This window comes from Cavia porcellus, unplaced genomic scaffold, assembly GCF_034190915.1.
Source record: "Cavia porcellus strain 051 isolate PalLab524CR breed Dunkin Hartley unplaced genomic scaffold, mCavPor4.1 scaffold_5, whole genome shotgun sequence".
NCBI classification, from domain to species: domain Eukaryota; kingdom Metazoa; phylum Chordata; class Mammalia; order Rodentia; family Caviidae; genus Cavia; species Cavia porcellus.
In genome coordinates, this window is record NW_026947488.1 from 22,941,308 (window position 1) to 22,962,271 (window position 20,964).

Below are 20,964 nucleotides of genomic sequence, written 5' to 3' on the forward strand. Positions count from 1 at the left end.
TGAAGCCAGGGCTTTCCTGGCTTGTGTGGGATTCCTTCGCCAGCCAGGAATGTGGAAGGTTTACTACTCCTTAGTAATGTTTTTTTTTTTAATTTATTTTAAAGAGACAAAAACTCCAAAATTTCAAAACAAGATAATGAGAGAGTAACAATGGCTGATATATTGTGTACTTTCTTCTTTAAATTAGTTAGGCAGAGTAGAAGATAACAGCATTTCATTGTTTAAACAATATTAGCACAAACCTTTCTTTTCAATCGACTAACAGAAACTAGTAGCATAACTGTCCTAACTCTCATATATATGTATTTTTTTCTTCTTTATTTTCATTCCTGCATGCCAGTTGCTCTTTCCTTTTGGAGTTTCTTCCTATTTTACTGTATCTATTATACATTTTACATCTGACTTACTTGTTCAGCTTCCCACACTAGGGAAACAACACGATGTGTGCACATGTGCATCTGGTTTATTTCACTTGAGAATATAGTGTCCAGTTGCATCCCTTTACCTATAAAAGTCTCCAGTTTATTATTCTTTATATCTGAGTAGTAATCCATTGTATAAAAAGACCCCCTCTTTTTTATCCATTCCTTGGTTGATGGGCACTTGTTTCCAAGGTCTGGGTACTACAAATTGTGCTGCTATAGACATTGGTGCACATATATTGTTGCGGTATGTTTTTCATTCTTCTGGGAAGACATTCCAAATGAAGAACAGCTAGGACAAGTGAACCTCGAATTCTAGTATTTTAAGGAATCTCCACACTGATTTCCACAGTGATTGCACCAGCCTGCATTCCCACCAACAATGAAGAAAGGTTCCTTTTCCCCCACAGCCCTTACAGCATTTGTTATTGATTGATTTCTTGATAATAGCCATTCTTTCTAGGGAGAAATGGAATCTCAGCATTGTTTTAATTTGCATTTCTCAAATGACCAGTGATGTTGAACATTTTTTCATAATGTTTGATAGCTGTTTGTACTTTTTCTGAGAAGTGTGTATTCATTTCAGATGCCCATTTCTGAATTCAGGCTTTATATTAGGGAGACCTGATTTTTTGAGGTGCTTATATGTTCTGAATAGTAATTTCTGTCTGAGAAACAGTTGTCAGACATTTTTTCCCATATTGTGGGCTGCCTTTTTATTCTGATGGTAGTTTGACTTCCTGTAAAAAAGCTTTTTAATAAGGCAAGACCTCAGTTGTTGATTCTTTGTGATAATTGTAGTGTGATCGGGGTTTTACTCATAGACTTTGCCTATACCAGATTTAGTGTTTCTATTTTAATATTGAGATCCTTGATCCATTTCAGAATTAGCTTATTGTGTGGTGAAAGACATAGGTCCCATTTTAATCTCTGTAGTGAGCAGAGCCAGTTTTCCAGCACCATTCCTTAGAGAGGCTGTCTTTCTTCCAGTGAGTGTGTTTGACACACTAATCTGTTCCATGGACCTTCAGGTCTGTTTTTCTTTCCAGTACTATTCTGTTTCTATTTCAATACCTTTACAGTGTTAATTCAAGTGAGGGACTGTGATGTTGTCTGCTTTGCCTTTATTGTCCAGAACTGTGTTTGCTGTTCCAGGTCTCTTCTGGTTCCAAATGAATTTTAGGATAGATTTCTCTAGTTCTTTGAGATATACTATTAGAACATATCTGGAATTGCATTAAATCAGCGTAAAAGTTTTGGGAATATGCTCATTTTACTATATTGGTTATTAGTATCCAAGAGCAAAGGATATATTTGCATTTTCTTATACTGTCTCACTCCTTGTTCAGACGACCGTGATTTTCAATGCAGCGATCTTCACATCCTTCATTAGATTGCTTCCTAGGCATTTCATTTTTCTGGATACTATTATGACAGGTGCTGTTTGTGTAATTTCTCTTTCAGTGAGTTTATTATTTTGTTACAGGAAAGCTATTGACTTTGGAGTGCAGATTTTTTATCCAGATATGCTACTGAATTTGGTTAATAAATCTAGCAGTCTTATAGTGGAATTTTTGGGCTCTTCTTTTTAGAATATCTTGTCATCTACAAATAATGATAATTTAACTTTTCCTTCCCTATTGTTCTTCCTTTTTTTTTTCTTGCTCTTGTCTAATTGCTCTAGCTAAAGTATCCAGGGCTATGTTAAATAAGAGTGGAGACAGTGAACATCATTATCTTGCTTCTGATTTAAATCGGGTCTCACTATACCGTTAAGGTGGCCTTGAACTCACTATGTAGTCTAAGCTGCGCTCAAACTCATGGTAATCCTCCTACCTGGACCTCTTGTGTGCTGGGTTACAATGTGTGTCTCCAGACCTGGCCTGAGGGTATATGTTTTAACTAGACATTTAAATAAAGATGTGATAAAAATTAAGTTCAAACAGAGGATTAAAGATGCCAGGAGTTTGAAAACCCAGTTCTCTAACTAAGCCTACTGATTTGGCACATTTTTTTTGCTCAAAGTACAAAGGAGTTAGGATAAAATTGCAGACTCTTAAATAGCCATCATTTGTTCACTCAACCAGCAACTAATGCACACATTCACTGAGTCAGACACCTTTAGGGTGAAATTAGTGATAACGGCCTCAGGGAAAAAGAAGGAAAAGGAGAGGAAGGAGTGGGATCAGAGGAACAGAGATAATAGGAAGTTAGAAGATTTTAAAAAATGGTAGAACAAATAATGGCCTCCCAAAGATGTTCACATCCTAGTGCCAGAACCTGTGAAGAGCTTAGAAGACAAAAGTAACTTTGCAGATGTGACTGACTTAGGGATCTGAAGATGGAGGAACAGCTCAGATTACTGGGGGGGGGGTTAAGTGGAATATTATAAAGAATAGACTAAGGGGCAGGAGAGTCAGTGCCTGGGAAACGTCCATGGAAATGGAGGCTGGAATCAGAGAGAGAGTGGAAGGCGTTACACCGCTGGCTGGGCTGAGAGGTGAGGACTGTGAGCCAAGGAACCTGAGCAGCCTTCAGCAGCAGGGAAAGGCCAGGAAGTAGATTCTCCTCTCAAGCTTCCAGAAGGAACATGACACTTTGATGTGGTGCTCAGTTTCTGTTGTTTTAAGCCACTCAACCTGTAGCAGTTTGTTACAGCATCTTCAGAAACTCATTCAGATGGACCCAGTGCACAGACAGATCAATAGGTACAAGAGCAGATGAACAAGCACGGCTTCAATTCAAGATGAAGTCTGAATCAAATTCCATGTCCCGGGTTAATTTTATCTAGAGTGAGACACCATCTCTGGTCCCTTCACCCCAAAGTTACTCAGTAAATATAACTTTTAAAAATAAAGTTCTTGTTGAGATCCTCTTTCCCAACCTGAGTACCTCACATCTGGGAGCACCTCAAACTCCATCATCACAGGGTCAGCAACCTCCTCCCCAAATCTGCTGCCTGGGTACTGACCAAATCTAGTCTTTGGGTTCTTGGAGGTCAATGGGAGCTTATTATTGGACAGAAGTTCTAAGGCAGAGCATTTGGGAAGGCAGTTGAGCAGAGCTTGTCAAATCCCAACATTCTTTATACATCTGTAGTTACAGAGCTTGAAGTATATTTTTCCCATGTGAGTCTTGAAGGTGGTGATTTGCAGTATTGCTTAGAATTGTTGAAAATTGAGACTGACCTAAATGTCCACTAGCCAGAGAGTGGTGCAAATTACTCAATGGACATCAGTAATGTGGAATCCTGGCAGGCCATTAAACTGAATGAGTTAGACTGCTCTGTTACTGACATGTAAATATGTCCATAGTATTACTTAAGGAATAATACACGCACATGCACAGATGGACCTAATCTGTTTAAAACACCATGAGCTTAGAGTTATAGATGTCCAAAACTTTTTGCAAGACAAGTTGAGCATGGTGCCACATGCCTGTTATTTGGGAGCATTTGGGAGGCTGAGGTAGGAGGATTACTGTGCGTTCTAGGCCAACCTGGACTATATACAGTGAGCTCACATATAGCCTGAACCATATAGCCAGATTCTGTCTCAAAATACAAAACAACACAAAAACTAAAAATAATTCCTTCCAAGGCATATGTCAAATCTCAAATAGGAAAGTTCTCAGCAGTAAACATACATTTCTGCAGTGTTTGAGTTTCTAAATTAAACATATTGTATTATGTTATGATCACAGGTGGGAAAATGACTTTTTAAAACTTTTGGTCTTAGTCCCAGTGGCATACAGAACAGAAGGGAAGGGTTACCCAACTCCCACCCAAGGTGAACTCACAGCTACATGGACCAACTAAAACTCTTGAATCCTGAGCCCCAAATTTGACAACACAAATATCTAACACTCTGCTTTCAGAGGAAAGGGAAATAGCAAAACCTGGGGCTCACTCACATCTCTAGGTATCTAAATTCAATGGCCACTGCAGGAAGAGCTCAGCTATTCTGGTTCCCTCAGAGGGTCTGTGTTTGAAATTCCCTGAGCAATGCCATGGTGTGAAGTTACCTCTGAGCCTTCTCAGTTGGGTGTCCTGGAGCCAAGATATGGAAACAGACTTTCTGATTCTTCTCTGCATGCTGTGAGGGACCCTCCTGCCTCCCAGGGCAAGGCAAAGACTGAGTGAATTGACCCCTGCTTTCTCCAAGCCCAAACATCTCTGCCTGTCCGCAATTCCTGTACTTGCCTCCGAGATGTGTCCAGTGCTGGGCACAGTGCCCTCGCCACCTGGGACTGTAGGCCCATGCAATCCATAGTAGGGTGATGCCAGAGACACCAGGACCAGCCCTCTCATTCCATCAGCAAGAATACCAGACTTTGCAAGGTGCTGGCACCTGAGACCCCCTGGTGAGTTGCCAGTGCTGTTTCCAGGAATGACTGCATTGCAATGTGAGCAGGAGGATGGATCAGGGCCCCCACAACACACGCTGCTCCAGACACCCACATAGAAGCCAATATGCATCCTCCTCTGGTGTGGGGGCTGGCTCTACCACTGCCACCTAGACGCTGGTAGATATGTGGAGAAACAGACAGACAGGCACACAGACCTCATACCTCACACCTGTCCCTGCCACTCTTGAATTGTGAAGGGGAAGTAACACCTTTTTTAAAAAGTCCTGAAATCTTATTTGTGATGCCATTGTTACTCCCTCAGCCATCTGGAATGAATAAAGTACCCAGCTACTTTATTCTCTGTGAGTGGGAGAAAGCAGTTGTGAATCAGGGCTCTTCATGCTGCCTGGCCTTTCCCTCAACTCTTCTGTGAGTCTTGATTTCCTCCTCTGTGGTATGGAAGGGAAAAAGCAGGCAGGAAGGGTTCAGGGGTATGCAAAGCTCTTCCCTCTTTCGTGACAATCGCGGAAGTCAGCAAAGGAGCTTCCAGAGGTAGCAGTGTATGGGGGTACACGACGACTTCCTGGGGCCTGGCATTGGGGCTGGAATGGGAAGGAGTTGGAGCCAGCTAAGGAAAGCTGGGAAATGGGGAACAGGAAAGCTTAACTCCTGCCTGTAAAAAGGAAATACAGTCATCAGTCAATAGAAATTCATGGATACTTGATAGAGACAGCTACCGCACAGCTCCTTGATGCTGGCCCTTTTTGCTGGCTCCTCCTCAGGCAGCCTGCCATGCAGCCAGCCATCTCATTGTCAAGGAGACTTAGTCCATGCCTCGCAGACCCAGAAAGGCCCTGGGCCCGTGAGCTGTTGCTCTGCATTTCCTCCCTTCCATTCCCCTACTCCACAGACTCAGGCTCCACGACATTGCCTCCTACTCCGTGTGATACACTGGAACCTTGTTGACCTGATCTACTCTTTTCCCATTTAGACTGTGTGACTTCTGGCACATGTCTTCACCTTTGTGAGACACAGCTTCCCCATCACCGTGAATTGCAAGTCTTAGATGTTTCAGTGGGGCAGTGCACGTCAAGCATTTAAATCACACCTGGAAACTAACGTATAGTGCGCTCATGTTCCAGGGTTTTACCTTTTCTTTCCACGGCAAATGACGGAGAACTCACAAAATGAGGAACACTGTGCTCAGAGTACTGCGTGTGTTACACTGTATCTCCATCATCAATCCGTGCAGGGTTCTTTCACTCAGTTTAGACAGAAATCATAAATGGGCAAGGCACTGCTCTGTTAGAGATTCAGGCTTTGCACATCATGGCCATTATTCCTCAGTGTCACAGATCTGCACCCTGATGCTGCTGCTCCACACACCAACTAATGTCGGTCAACTCTGCCCAGTGCAGGTCTCCCCTGTTGCTGATGGCCACCAGTCAATTCTAGTCACACTACAGGCTACTGTTCTCTGTTGCTGATCATCACTGGGTGCTCATCTCTAGAGCACTTTGGGAAAAGAACTTTTGGTGTTTACATCTCTTTTTAAAGCTATTGCTCTGTCAACATTACTCAGGAGTGCATTTATAGGACCTTCTGATACCACATTACCCAAGACATGAATTATGAGAAGATTTGCAGGACCATGGGACAGACACTGTATTTGAATAGAGCCTTGGATGTAGCACAAGGGGATTAGAACACTCGAGGGAGCCTTTGTAGACCAAGTCAGCAGTGTGAGGGTATTGCTGCTTATATAGTACCCACAGGCCTGCTATTAGTCCAAACTTGGACTTCCTGTTGGGCTTGAGGGTCTAGGTTGGAAGTGCCAGGAGCCACAATAGGCAAGGAAGGATGGATTTCACTGGGGAGTGTAGCCCTCAAGGTGCCTTGACACAGACTCCCAGGCTCAATCCCTTTCAGACTATTTCTGTTGTTCTAAACCTCCAAGCTTATATGCTTTGTTGTGGCAGCTCCAGGAAATGAATGAGAATTGGTCCCACTTTACAGATGATGCCAGTCAAGCTCAAATGGCTGGGGAGTGAGGGCTTTCCATGTGGGATTCCAGGTCTGTGATCCCAGGGTTCAGAATGGCAGATAAGAGAGTGCCTGGGAGATGTAATGGGGATAACGGGTGTGGGAATGGATGGCAGATCCAAAGACCATCAGATGTGGCCTCCCTACACTCTTCAGGCCTTGCTGAGCTCATACATGTCTCCTCAGACATCAGTGCCACAATCTGAAGCAGTATCATTGAATTCTAACAGGAGTTAAGGGTATGCATTTAAGAAATTCATTTCACTAAGATTCAGAAAAATGGACCAATTCCTGGCTATGTGACTTTGAGCTAGTTACTTAACCTCTCTCAACCTGTTTCTTAATCCAATGGAGCCATGTTCCAATGGACAGAGCTGTTATGAGGATCTACTACATACAGCGAGCAGTACCTCAGTTCAACTTAGCCTTTGAAAGGAAACTCTTCACCCAGAGGTGGTTGGTCTTTCAGCACAGCTGATAACTCTCCCCTGATGAGAGGAAGCAAGGGCCTGATAGAACACAGCAGGGGCCAAGAACTCTGGGCAGCAACCTCCCTGCCCCCAGAACAGCCTTACCTGGTCACTAAGAGAACCTTTTTTCCTCTTGCCCATGAAGGGTCCTGTCCCAGAAAAGGTCAGCTGAGCCTTTGCTCCAGGGATCCTAATGGAAGCACAAATCTGGTGCACCTTCCTCTCAGTCTGTGAAGGTCCAAGATAAGGCCTCTCATTACATCCTGATCCCCATCCTCTGCCCAAAAGGAGTCCTCTGCCAGGTCTAGAATCTCCACATCCATATTGGAGGCCAAGAGGCCAAGGTGGATTTGTAACATATGGTCCAGTTCTGGTACCTCACATAGACTTCATGTTCTTGAATGGTGACCAGGAATCTAGAAAGAAGGTTGTCCCATCACTCAAACAGAGGCCTACCCATCTCCTGGAAAGGAAGGACCCTGATGTGTACAAATGACATACTATATTTCCTCCTGTTGAGGAGAAGCTGCTAAGGGACACAATCATCAATCCATTTGTCCTCTGGTTCTTGAGTTAACAAATATCTAGGTACACATATACAATAGATCTCAGTATAGCACTGTCCTCTGGTGAAACACACACCAAGAAAGCATCCTTGAAATTGTGTGCATGTATATCATAAAGGGTCAATGTGCCTAGAGATTTGGTCCATTCACCCAATGGAAGCTGTCAAAATGATTGTATCCTTCGACTTTCAGGCTGTTCATGCATGTTACAAGAAAGTTACAGAGAAATGTACATGGCAGGATCACTCTAGAAAATACTGCTGTCCTTCCCATTGTTTTTGAACACCAGTATGTCATAGAGTGCGTGAATTTGCTGACCCAGCTTATCTTGGGACAGTCAGATAAAGAGGACACTAGATGGGAAGAAACCTTTATATCGTCTTATTTTGTCAATGGTTGAATTTTCTCAACGAATCCACTCACTAATTTCTAGCAGGCAAATTACTACAGGTTGAGTATCCATTATTCAAAAAACTTGAGACCTGAAGGGATTCAGATTTTGGAATTATGTATAGATTTTACTGGTTGAGCATCCCTAAGCCAAAAACCTAAAATCAGAAATGCTCCAAAATGCAAAACTTTTGTGTGTCACTTTGAATTTCAAAATCTTTGCATTAATGTTGCTCAATCTGTAGTATGTTTCACATCTTAAGATAAATAAGGCTCAGAGAAGAGAAATGACTTGTCCTGCTTCACAGCCAAGTGGTGTACAAATTCAGCCTCACGGTGCCTCAGTCCTGTGCAGTTCCATTGGGTTCGCTCATCTTGAAGCCAGGGGATTCAGAGGCAACCTTGACATGGTGCTTCAAGTACACAGTGCAGGTGGAAGCACAATCTAGGACACAGCCCTTCACGTCCTTCCTGTTTCAGCTAAAATCCACCTCTGCACATTTCCTTCCGCATTCAGCAAATTTCTTTCAAACTGCCAAGGGAGAAAGTCCACATGAGTGTCTTTCCCATGCAGGCAATGTGGCTCCATCCTCTCCCATGCTGGGGACTGTCCCCACTGGCACCTTCCCGAAGACCTGAGCTGCCCAGTATTTTTAGTTGTATTATTTTACTTATTGCATCTGAGCTGGTCTCACTGGTTGCCCTTCCTCTGCCCACCTACACCTCCCTTGACCTGGGAAAGTGTGTCCTATCAGCCTGATGGCATTTGCTGTCAACTCTGAGTCCTGATGCTGTACTGCTGAGCCAGGCAGGCATGGGTTTGGGGGTTAGGAAGAGGCATCAGAGGAGCTCTTATTTGCTTTTTATATGCAATTCCAGGCCAAATTGATTCCAATTAATGTACACACAGAATAAAAATTCACTGGCAGGGCTTTAGAATCCTAAATTCTGGCAGCAACAGATTCTGCATTGGGCCACTCCCCAGTGTAAGGGCCAAGGACACACAACAATACTGAGAGTTCCAAAAAGACAGGGACCCTGAGAAAGGACCACTTATCTCACTTTAGGAGATTCTCTCTTCATTGTAAAGTTTACAAAGGACTTATTTCAAAATGCTCTGTAGGGTAGGTAAGGTGTCTCCTCTGGCAAAACCACTCAAAGTCAGCCTAAACTGCTTCCCACTGTGACAAAACCAGCACTGAGTGAAATATTTTCCTAGGCTATGATCACTCTGTGCCCTATGCTAAGTGCCGTGTAAGCTGATGACAGGGACCCACCACCAGGGAAGGCTTTAAACAGCCCCAAAGGGCAAGAACTGCATTACACCATCCTGCAGAGGAGAAAGCTGCAGCACAGTCAGGACTTGCCCCAGTCACACAGCTGCAGATAGCTGAGCCAGGATTTGAAGTCTGCACTCGAAGTACTTCACAAGGGTGTGAATTGGGAAGGTTTCTCCTCTCTGAGCCTCAGTTTCCTCAACTGTAAAATAAGGGTTGCTTCACACAGCTGTTGTGAGGATAAGATGACATAATGCATGTCATGTATTTAGCTCAAGACTTGGTGCACATTCAGTGTCCCCAAAAGTTTAGCTATTATTAGGAACTATTAGGGGACAAGAATGAAATAAGAATTCTCACCTTCTAGACTCCAGAGACAGCTTTTAGAGCCAGCGCATAAACAGGCCTCTAACTCTCAGCTTTCATCAGGTCCAATGCCCAAGCTGTGCTCCCCAGGGAGCACTGTGGTCCACCTTGGGAATACCAGGAGGACACGCTTTAAACAAACATTTTCTGGAAGAAAGAGGACTTCCTAGGCTCTGCTGGGAACACTAATTACGAGCTCCCAAACTGAGATCACGGGTGTGGTGGGTGAACCTCTCACTTTGTCCTGATAACCTGCAACCAGAGTTGGCAGCAGCCCTGACAGCCTCTGTGCTTGGCTGCCCAATGGCCATGGAGCTGAGCAGTAGGAGGTAGGAGGTCACACCGTCCCCAGCAGAGGCCTCTAGGTGAAGGGGGATCGCTCAGTGACAGAGTGTTGAGGTGCACAAGTAGCACTCCTGCAACATGGTAAGGCCACATCCTAGCCCACCTGCCCAAGGTTCCCTCGGTCAGCTTTGCCCTGCCTCCTGCTGTGTTTGGTGGCATTCTGGGATCGGGGTGAATGTCAATCTGTTGCTGATACCTACATCCCAGAGAAACCCAGGTCTTCTCTGAGGTACGATGTGTAAGTGCCTGAAAAACCCCAAAGGTGTGTGTATCCTGTTGAATAAGTTGCTTAGTGCACAAAAGTACCTAGCTGACAGAGTTAGTAGGACTCAAATCTGGCCCATGCTCTGCTCACAGGTTTGTGCACTGGAAGGAGCAGTTTCTAGTTCATCATCCCAGAAGGGCCACCACTCTCTTAACAAGAGAGCCTAGCCACGGTAGAGCCCTGAAGGACAGACATAGCTTCACATTAAAACTCTAGGGACTCAGTCTTAGACGTTAGGTCAAGAAACCTTAAATTAGTTGAGCACGGTGATGCATACCTATACTCTAGGAAGCTGAGGCACGGGAAATCACAAGGTTGAGCCCAGCCTGGATAACTTTTTGATTAAGCAAAACCCTATCTCAAAAATTAAAATTATAGGGGAGAACATGGCGGAAAGATAACAGCAGCTACGGAGGCTCTCTGAAAGACTCGGCTCAGAAGTCAGGAATGGTGCGGAGTAAGGAGACATAAGCCGGTGGAGATATGCTCTGCTGTCTCAGGAACAAACTGGGCTGAGAGAAACCAACTTGGAATGCAGTCCTGGTGCTAGAACAGGAACAGAAAAGCCTCAGTGTGGGGGCTGGAGCCCGCGCCATTGGAAGGCGTGATTTGGATTTCCCGCCATGCAGCGGCTGCCTCTACATTGGCTCGGCAAGGGGAGAGACGCGCGGAAGCTCTGAGAACGGGAATCTGCAAATGGAGTTGAAAACAGGACGGGCAGGGAGGCGTGCACTGACTTGTGGTGAGGTGAGTGAGAGAAACTGACACTCTACCACAGTTTGACTCCAGTGGAGGACATTCTGGGACCGGGCAGTCCTGCGGGAGCAGGGCGCGGTGGCAACTTCAGCCACACATCCCCCTCTCAGGCGGGATTGGTGAGAAGTGCCTAGCCTACGTGACGCTGCTGGCGGACCCAGTAGGCTAGCCCAACACAGATCCCAGAGCCTGATGGTGGCCTGGAGGGGCAGGCCCCACGTAGGCTACCTGGTCTGGAACTTCCTGGTGTGCTGCGGTGGGCGGGAACACCTAACCGGCGCAATTCGATCAGGCTGTGGCTAACAGGGAGGGAAGCTGGGCCTCCTATGTAAGCTTGCATATATAAGGAACAAAGAATATGGGAAGAGGCAGCAACAAGAAAGGCTCCTCGGCCCCCAATTCTGAGAAACAGGTAATAGCGGACACCCCACCAATAGACATAAAGTGCCGTCTAGAGAGCCTCATAGATCAGTTCAGGAATGAAGTTATCAATGACCTGAAGCTAGAAGTAAACAGAATAGTTAGAGAAATGCTAAGGAACACCCAAGAAAAAACAGATGGTGGAATGGAAGAACAGAAAAAGAGGGGAGAATTGTTTGATGGAGAAAACAGAGAAAGCATAGAATACATGAAGCAGGTTCAAAGGGACTACCAGGAAACTAAAAAGTCTATCGAAAACTGGCATAACAGCTTGAAAGAAACTAAGGACAGACTATCTGAACTGGAGGGCAGATTTGTAATATGGGAGAATAAACTGAAAAACTTCTTAAAAATAACAAAAAAAACCCAAACAGCAATAATACAAAGACAAGAAGATGATAAGAGGATCTGTGGGGGATAAGGTGTCACTTTGTAGGCCCAACCCCCTCTAACCTGCAATTTACAATAGCCGCCCTGGTATGCGAGAAGGAGGTAGAACGGGAATGCCCGTTCTCAGTGAGCCCTCACCCTCTGGAATCCATACTGTGAGCTGGCTTTGTTTTGCAGAAGTCTTGAGGAAGTGGCTGGCCACCCTTTGTGACACTAACAGCAGACAAATTAACAACATTCTTGAGCTAATGAATTTCTTCCTGGGCTAGAGAAGTTGTGAGAACTGGTTGTGATTATTTACTTCACTTAGATAGTTTTAGAATAAACATTGTAGTCTGTCACGTTGTAGCTTGCCACAAAGAATGCCTTTTCACTACTTAATTATCTGGGCTCTGTGAATTGATCGGGTTTACTATATATGAATCCTAAAATAAAGATTGTGCGTACAGTACAGTGCAGTGCAGTGCAGTGTAACGCGGTGCAGACAGCAAAGGTGTCTCTCCTGTCTTTCTTTTCCAAGCGCTGTACCCCCCGTGTCCCGACAAGGCGTGCGTGTTTACCTTGCCCGGAGTTCAGAGTGCTCTAGACACTCACGACAAGTGGCGCCCGAATTCAGGGACTCCGAAGGTCGCTTAGGAAGGTAAGTATAATTTTATTACGGGGAAATGGGACAATCTGCTTCCTCTCCTTTCTTAAAAATTCTTAAACATTTATTATCTATATATGGCATATCGCTCAGGTCAGCTGACTTGGATATGTGTATTGATACAATTAAAGAATATAATCCTTGGTTTCCAGATGAAGGAACTTTGGATGTAGAAGTATGGAGGAAGGCAAGGGTTAGTATAGAAAGGGCTATGCAACAGGAGGAAAAGATTCCTTTACGTTTTTGGGCTATTTGGTCGGTTGTGTACTCTTTATTAAAAGCTATGGAAGATGAACATATTGTAGAAAATCTTCAACTAGAAATTAAGCCAGTTATTCAGGAATTGCCCCTCACAGAGGAGGAGCAGAATGTAGTTCAAAATGACGCTATCGCTTTAAGTAGTGAAAAGGCGTCCAAACCAAAAGTAAAATCCGCTACAGCCGACTCAGCTTTAGCTGCCGCAGCAATATCAAATTATGACAATCGCCCAATTTTACAGGCTATACAGCATTTAACACAAGAGGTGAAACAACTCTCCGTTAAGCAGAACCCGCCTGTAGTTCCCTCTGCACCTCCTCCATCTAACCCTAATTGGAGTAAAGCCAAGCTAGCTTTGGCTGATTTACCAAAATTAGGGGATTCTGATGAGGAAAAGCCTGCCTTTGCTTTCCCTGTAATCAGGCCTCAGCCAATAGACGGAGAGGCAGTTCCCCCTAGATGGGAAGCATTTAATATGGATGATTTAGCAAAATTAAAAAAGGCTGTAACCCTTTATGGCCCTCAGGCTCATTACACTAGAGAATTAATAACATCGGTAGCAGATCACTATGGTAATCTTGCTCCTTATGATTGGAAAGCCTTGGCCAAAATTCTTTTAAAAGAGCCAAAATATTTACAGTGGCACATGTGGTTTATGGAAGGTTGTACAAAAAAGGCAAGACAAAAATGCTGATATAGTGATAGAAATGTTTTAGAAGATATTTTAAAAACTTTACCTCAATATTTTTCTCCGTGTGGACTTGTAATAGCACAGGATAAAATTCAAAAGGAAGAAGTTAGTCATTATTTGGGATATATTCTTACTAGACAAAAGGTGATTCCACAAAAAATGTCTATTAGGAGAGATAAGTTATCCACTTTAAATGATTTTCAAAAATTATTAGGGGATATTAATTGGCTTCGTCCCACACTAGGTATTCCTACCCATGCATTACAGCATTTGTTTGCTACTCTACAGGGCTCTTCAGATCCATCCAGCCCTCGTTCTTTAACAACAAAAGCCGAGCAAGAATTACAGTTTGTAGAACAACGAATTAAGGATGCATTTTTAATTAGGATTGATCCTAAATTGCCTCTAACTTTATATATTATTAATACTTTTCAATATCCCTCTGCAGTTTTAGGTCAAAATGCTATGCCAGTAGAATGGGTATTCACTAAAACTAAGCAATCTAAAAATGTTATGCCTTATATTGACATGGTTGCAGCTTTAATTATGAATGGTAGAGCTCGTTCTATAACTTTGATAGGAGAAGATATAAACAATATAGTTATCCCTTTAACTAAGGAACAATGGGAATATTTGTTGTCAATTACTGAAACCTTACAAATTGCTTTAACAGATTTCATGGGAACTTTTTCATATCATTTTCCTAAAAGTAAATTATGGGATTTTTTTAGACGTCAACAATTTGTGGTTAATACCTTATTAGCTGTACAGCCAATTCCACAAGCTTTGACTATATTTACAGATGGATCTAAAAATAAAGCTGCATATTGGACTCAAAAATCTTACTGGGTACGTCAGACAAATTTTAACTCTGTACAACAAAATAAACTTTTTGCTATATTACAAGTGTTTTTAGATTTTCATAACCAACCTATTAATATTATAGCCGATTCGGCCTATTCTGTTGGAGTAGTGACAAATATCTATTCAGCTGTGTTATATTCTAATAAGCCTGCTTTATTGTCTTTATTTCAAAATTTACAAATACATGTTCAAAAAAGAAATCATTCTTATTTTATTACTCATTTACGTTCTCATTCTCAGTTACCCGGACCATTAGTATCAGGTAACAATGCAGTGGATTCCTTAGTTATGTTCACCACACCCGTTGAAGAACATCAATTTAATCATGCAAATGCAGGACATTTGCATCTTAAATATAAGATACCTTTTACAAAAGCTAAACAAATTGTAAAAGCCTGCCCTATTTGTAGACCATTACATTTAAGAATTATTCCCGCAGGTGTCAACCCTCGAGGAACTCAACCTAATGAATTATGGCAAATGGATATTACACATGTACCTTCTTTTGGTCGGCTTTCTTATGTACATGTAGTTATTGATACCTATTCTTCATTTCTATGGGCTACTGCTCAACAGGGAGAATCCACTAAAAATGTTATTGTACATTTATTGGAGACTTTTGCAGTTATGGGAATTCCTTCTAAAATCAAAACAGATAATGGACCTGCTTATACTAGCAGAACATTTAAACAATTTTGTGATCTCCATAATATTATTCATATTACAGGGATTGAATATAACCCCCAGGGTCAAGCTATTGTTGAAAGAGCACATGGCACTCTTAAGTTGCAAATTAAAAAATTAAAAAGGAGGAGTCAGGAGGATATTCAGATACCAATACTGTTTAAATTGCAAAACAGTCCAAAAACATTACTGCATCAAGCATTGTTTATTTTAAATTTTCTCAATTTACCACAAGGTGAAATATTAACAAGAGCTGAAAAACATTTTGAACAGCAACAACAGCCTTTTGTGATTAATGAACCTATTTGGACTAAAACAGCTCCAGAGGCTGAATGGGAGAGGGGCACATTGCTCTATAGGGGGAAAGGTTTTGGTTATATCTCCACAGAAAATGGAATTCAGCAGTGGGTCCCTGGACGATGGATCAGGACCCGCGTCTCCAGATCCTGTTCACCAGCCCCGGAGACAACTCCCCAAGGAACCGGAACCGTGCCTTCAGAAGCGAGCGCGAAACCAGCTAGAAGCTGAGGATGCTGAGTTTGTTCCTATCGCAGCCATGGCCAGATTACAGCTAAGAAAATCCCGCCGCTCACAGCGACCAAATTTAAATCCCCTCCCTACATGGGGACAATTAAAGAAATTGACCATAGAAGGGCAACGGCTTGTCCTTCAAGCAGGAAAGCCTTTAAACCCTGAAAACTTGTTTTTAGCTTTATGTGCCTTGCTCACCGTTGCATCGGGGACTGAGGTACCTCCGCATTCGTACTGGGCATATATTCCAAACCCCCCTTTATTAGAACCTGTAAAATGGGGAACTAGTGATATTTTACTTTATACCACACCTAGAGAAATTTTGTCAGCACCGTGGGCTGATTTAACCCCCCACAATCAAGATGATGGGACACTATTCAATTTTACTTATTATGGTAATCAAAGGCCTATTTGCATTGGGGAACCGCCTTGCATCCCTCTGGGATGGCAGTATTGGATTCAACATGGAATAAAAGCAGGCAACAAAAGGACAAGGCTTCAAGCCTTGGCTGCTCAAACCTTTAATGTTACCTGGAGAAATTTAACAGCACCTGATACAAATACATTTCCTGTATGCCCTGAATTTACTTATAAAAATATTTCTTATAATCCCATAATTTGGCAACTATGTATGGGAAAATTTGCTAAAGATATTGATGGGTATATTATTTGGGGACCATTTGGAAAATTCGTTAATGGATGTGCTGAATGGAATGAGACAAGATGTAATCTCTCTGTTGTGTATAGTCTTCCAGATCCAAAAAAAATAACTGACGGAGCTCCTATATTTCAACAAAAGACGGCTCTCTTGTGGTGGGGAGATGGTGGAATCGCTAACCCTGCTGTTGCAGCCGAAGAATACCCTCATCACCTTCAAAATCATATTTGGAAGATCCCAGCCGCTATGCAACCTGTAACCTTGTACAATGTTTCATATTCAGGGACTAGTCGATCTGTATCTACTACTTATAATTTTACTAGGTTTAAAATGTATAATATTACTGTTTGTGCACCTCTGCCTTATGTCTTTTTAGTGGGAACTTTTAATTTTACACATTTTTCTTGTACTTGTTTAAATTGTCAATTGTTTACATGCTTAAATAACACACTAAATTTCACTAAGCCTTATACAGTTATGCTGTTACAACAAAAAACTCATATTTGGTTGCCTGTAAATTTAACTCGACCTTGGTCTCAAGACCCGGTAATTTCTGTTACTACTGAATTTTTTAAACATCTGTTAAAACGTACAAAAAGATTTATTGAAATAGTGGTTGCTGTACTGTTAAGTCTGATAACTGTAGCCTCTCTAGCAGCAGTCTCAGGAGTAGCTTTACAAACCTCTTTGCAAGAAAAACATGTTGTCGAATTATGGCATGAGAATTCTCATGAACTTTGGTTAACTCAGTGGCAGATAAACGCCAGACTACAACAACAAATAGACCTCCTTAAACAAACAGTTGAATGGATGGGTAGAAAAATATTGGCTCTTCAGCATCAAGTGTTTTTAAAATGTGATTGGAATTCAACTACTTTCTGTATAACCCAACGACCTTATAATCAGACAGAACATGAATGGGAAATGATTAGAATGTATTTAAATGGAAACACCTCTGCCCAGGAGGAAATAGAATCTTTGCATAATCAAATTGACAAGGATTTTGCAAAGCAAAATGATGATGAATCTCTAGCACAATTCGCGCAATTGCTTGCTCAATCTTTGAAAGGATTAGATTCCAAAGGAATCTGGCAGAGCATTACCCACACTTTTAGTGGCATGGGACTTAGTTTAATTATAGTTCTCATTGCCATAGTTCTTGTGTATTTTTACTGCATAAGACGAAATGCTATTAATAACCTGATCTTATGGAAATTGTTGTTAAAAAATAAAAAGGAAGGAAGTGTGGGGGATAAGGTGTCACTTTGTAGGCCCAACCCCCTCTAACCTGCAATTTACAATAGCCGCCCTGGTATGCGAGAAGGAGGTAGAACGGGAATGCCCGTTCTCAGTGAGCCCTCACCCTCTGGAATCCATACTGTGAGCTGGCTTTGTTTTGCAGAAGTCTTGAGGAAGTGGCTGGCCACCCTTTGTGACACTAACAGCAGACAAATTAACAACATTCTTGAGCTAATGAATTTCTTCCTGGGCTAGAGAAGTTGTGAGAACTGGTTGTGATTATTTACTTCACTTAGATAGTTTTAGAATAAACATTGTAGTCTGTCACGTTGTAGCTTGCCACAAAGAATGCCTTTTCACTACTTAATTATCTGGGCTCTGTGAATTGATCGGGTTTACTATATATGAATCCTAAAATAAAGATTGTGCGTACAGTACAGTGCAGTGCAGTGCAGTGTAACGCGGTGCAGACAGCAAAGGTGTCTCTCCTGTCTTTCTTTTCCAAGCGCTGTACCCCCCGTGTCCCGACAAGGCGTGCGTGTTTACCTTGCCCGGAGTTCAGAGTGCTCTAGACACTCACGACAAGGATCCATAACTTAAGAATTAAGAACATAAAAGAAGAAGTAGGGACACAAACAAATGAACTACAAAAGCTACTCACAGAAATAATCCAGGAGAATTTTCCTAATTTAGCAAAAGGTAAAGATACTCAGATGTATGAGGCATACAGGACCCCAGCTACCTACAACCCAAAAAGAGCAACACCCAGGCATATAATAATAAAAATTCCAGAAATTCAATACAAGAACAGAATATTAAAAGCTGTCAGAGACAAGAAACAGACCACTTACAAGGGAACACCCATCAGAATTACAGCAGATTTCTCTGCACAAACTATCAAATCACGAAGAGCGTGGGGGGAAATAATTCAAGCTTTGAAAGATAATAATCTCCAGCCAAGATTGAGATATCCTGCACAACTGTCCCTGGAAATTGATGGAAAAACAAGGTGCTTTCAGGATAAAGAGGAACTGGGGGAATTTGCAACCACCAATTCAACTCTACAGAGAGTATTGCAGGATATTCTAAAAAAAGAAAAATACAAAGAATCCAGAAATAGTGGCAGGGAGGCCACAATGAATGGAGCAGAGAACAAAATGAAGAAGACAAACTGACAGCTAATGACAGAAAAAGAGCTCAGCAGAAATGAGGCAGAGAAGATTGGATGGTAGGATCAGCTATTTTAGAGAAAATGACATCTTAATAGGTAATGCTGATTTAGTATCATCTTGTTTTGAAGTCTCATCAAGCTTTTGTTTTTCTGTCTCCATTGGTCTAAACAGGTTGTAACTTACTGGATTTTATTATGTATGATAGTATAAGCAAAAACTTTTAAAGACAAGGAGATTATACAGAAACCATTGTTCATTTTCTGTTAGTCGATTCTAAATACCCTGTAATGCTGTCATTCTCTTAAATGGTTTTACATTGTTTTGATATATTTAATGCTACAGTATATGAAGTTGTACTCAAGGATTTCAAGGAAAGAGACAATATGGTAACTACTTTTATGTCAGGGTTATCTGGTGGTGAAACACTATTCTGCTTAAATGGTTATGTTTTGATCTGCGCTGTTTTGCTGTTATGCCCTCTTTTATCTCAATCCCCACTCCATTATTTACTTTTTTATTTTTATCCTTTTAATTAAGGGAAAAATAAAAATAGCAGGATATATTATAATAACCCACTTTGACTTCCCATTATCTCGATTTAAAGCCCTGTGTTACTCTCACCATCTTGTTTTTGACTGATGTTCCCCTATTCTGTTTTGCTGGATAGTACCAGATTCAAAACTTTAGGCAACAGCTGTGAAGATAGTGAGATTCATTATGACGCCCATTCTCGTTGACTTTCATCTACTTTTGAAGACCTACAAGGTCTCCAATGTTTTGGTTTTGTCGGTTTTGTTCTTTACTGTTTTGTTCAATTTTATTATAACTAATGATATAGGCAATTCTATTAGAGATAGCGGGAGGCATTATGGTAACCATTGTTGATCACCTTGTATTATGTTTTTACATTATCTATTATGTCCACCCTTTTGATTTGACCGACTCTGTTCTGTCACATTTGGTTTTACTCTCTTCCAAAAAAGTAATAAGAACTGTGGGAGCAATAAAACCCAAAATGTGTAATAGTTATTGTACAAAAGAGAGGAAAAGTGCTCTAAACTATATAACTGCATGTATATTTAAGTGTATAAGATAGAAAATGATATCACTGAGTTTTATTGGATCATTGAACAGAACTGTTTGCAGTATCATTGTTGGAATGTCCACTTTACAAGCTTTAATTTTGTGACTTGAACAATTATTTCTAAGATGACAATATGTAATCCATTAACTAGTGATTTCCTGTTTATTTTTTTTCTGTAAATCTGTATAACTTGTACCCTTTCTCTGCTTTTTTCCCTCCTTAAATAAAATTTAAATAAAATAAAATAAAAAAATAAAAAAAATTAAAATTATAAAAGTACTGGGAATGTAGCTCAGGGCAAAGGCCCTTGTTTGATCCCCCAGCACCAGCAAAAAAAAATTTCCTTATATCTACTAAATTTTTGGAGTTTTTGCATCTTCTATGTAGATTACCATGTTATCTGCATAAAATGATAGTTTAACGTCTAACTTTCCTATCATTATTCATTTTATTTCTTTCTCACTTCTAATTGCTCTTGTTCATGTTTCCCAAACCATGTTAAATAGGAGTGGTGATAGTGGAGATCTTTGTCTTGTTCCTGATTGCAGAGTGTAAGCTTTCAGGTTTTAACCACTTAGTATGATACAGTTGTTGGTTTGTCATAGATGGCTTTTATCAGACTGAGATAAAGACCATCTATTCCAATTTCCTGTAGGATTGTATCATGATTGAACCCATGTCTAACAGCATGCACTAAACTAAAGTCAAGATGGATCAAATATCTAAATATTAAAACAGAAATACTAAATCTGATGAAGGCAGTATAGGTAGAACTTTGAAAGACATAGTTTAGGCAAAGATTTTATGAATAAAACCCCAATAATGCAGGAGCTATGACAAAGAATCAATAACTGGGATCTCATCTTACTAAAAAGCTTTTATCAGCAAGGGAAACCACCTAAAGAGTGAAGAGTCAACATATGATTTGGGAAAAAAGTATTTGCCAGCTTCTCCTCAGACATATGAGAGAACATATAAATAAAATCACATCTCTCAAATTCAAAGACCCAATTCAAAAATGGGCATCTGAAATGGATAGATAGTTTGAAGAAGAAGGAGGAGGAGGAGGAAGAGGAGGAG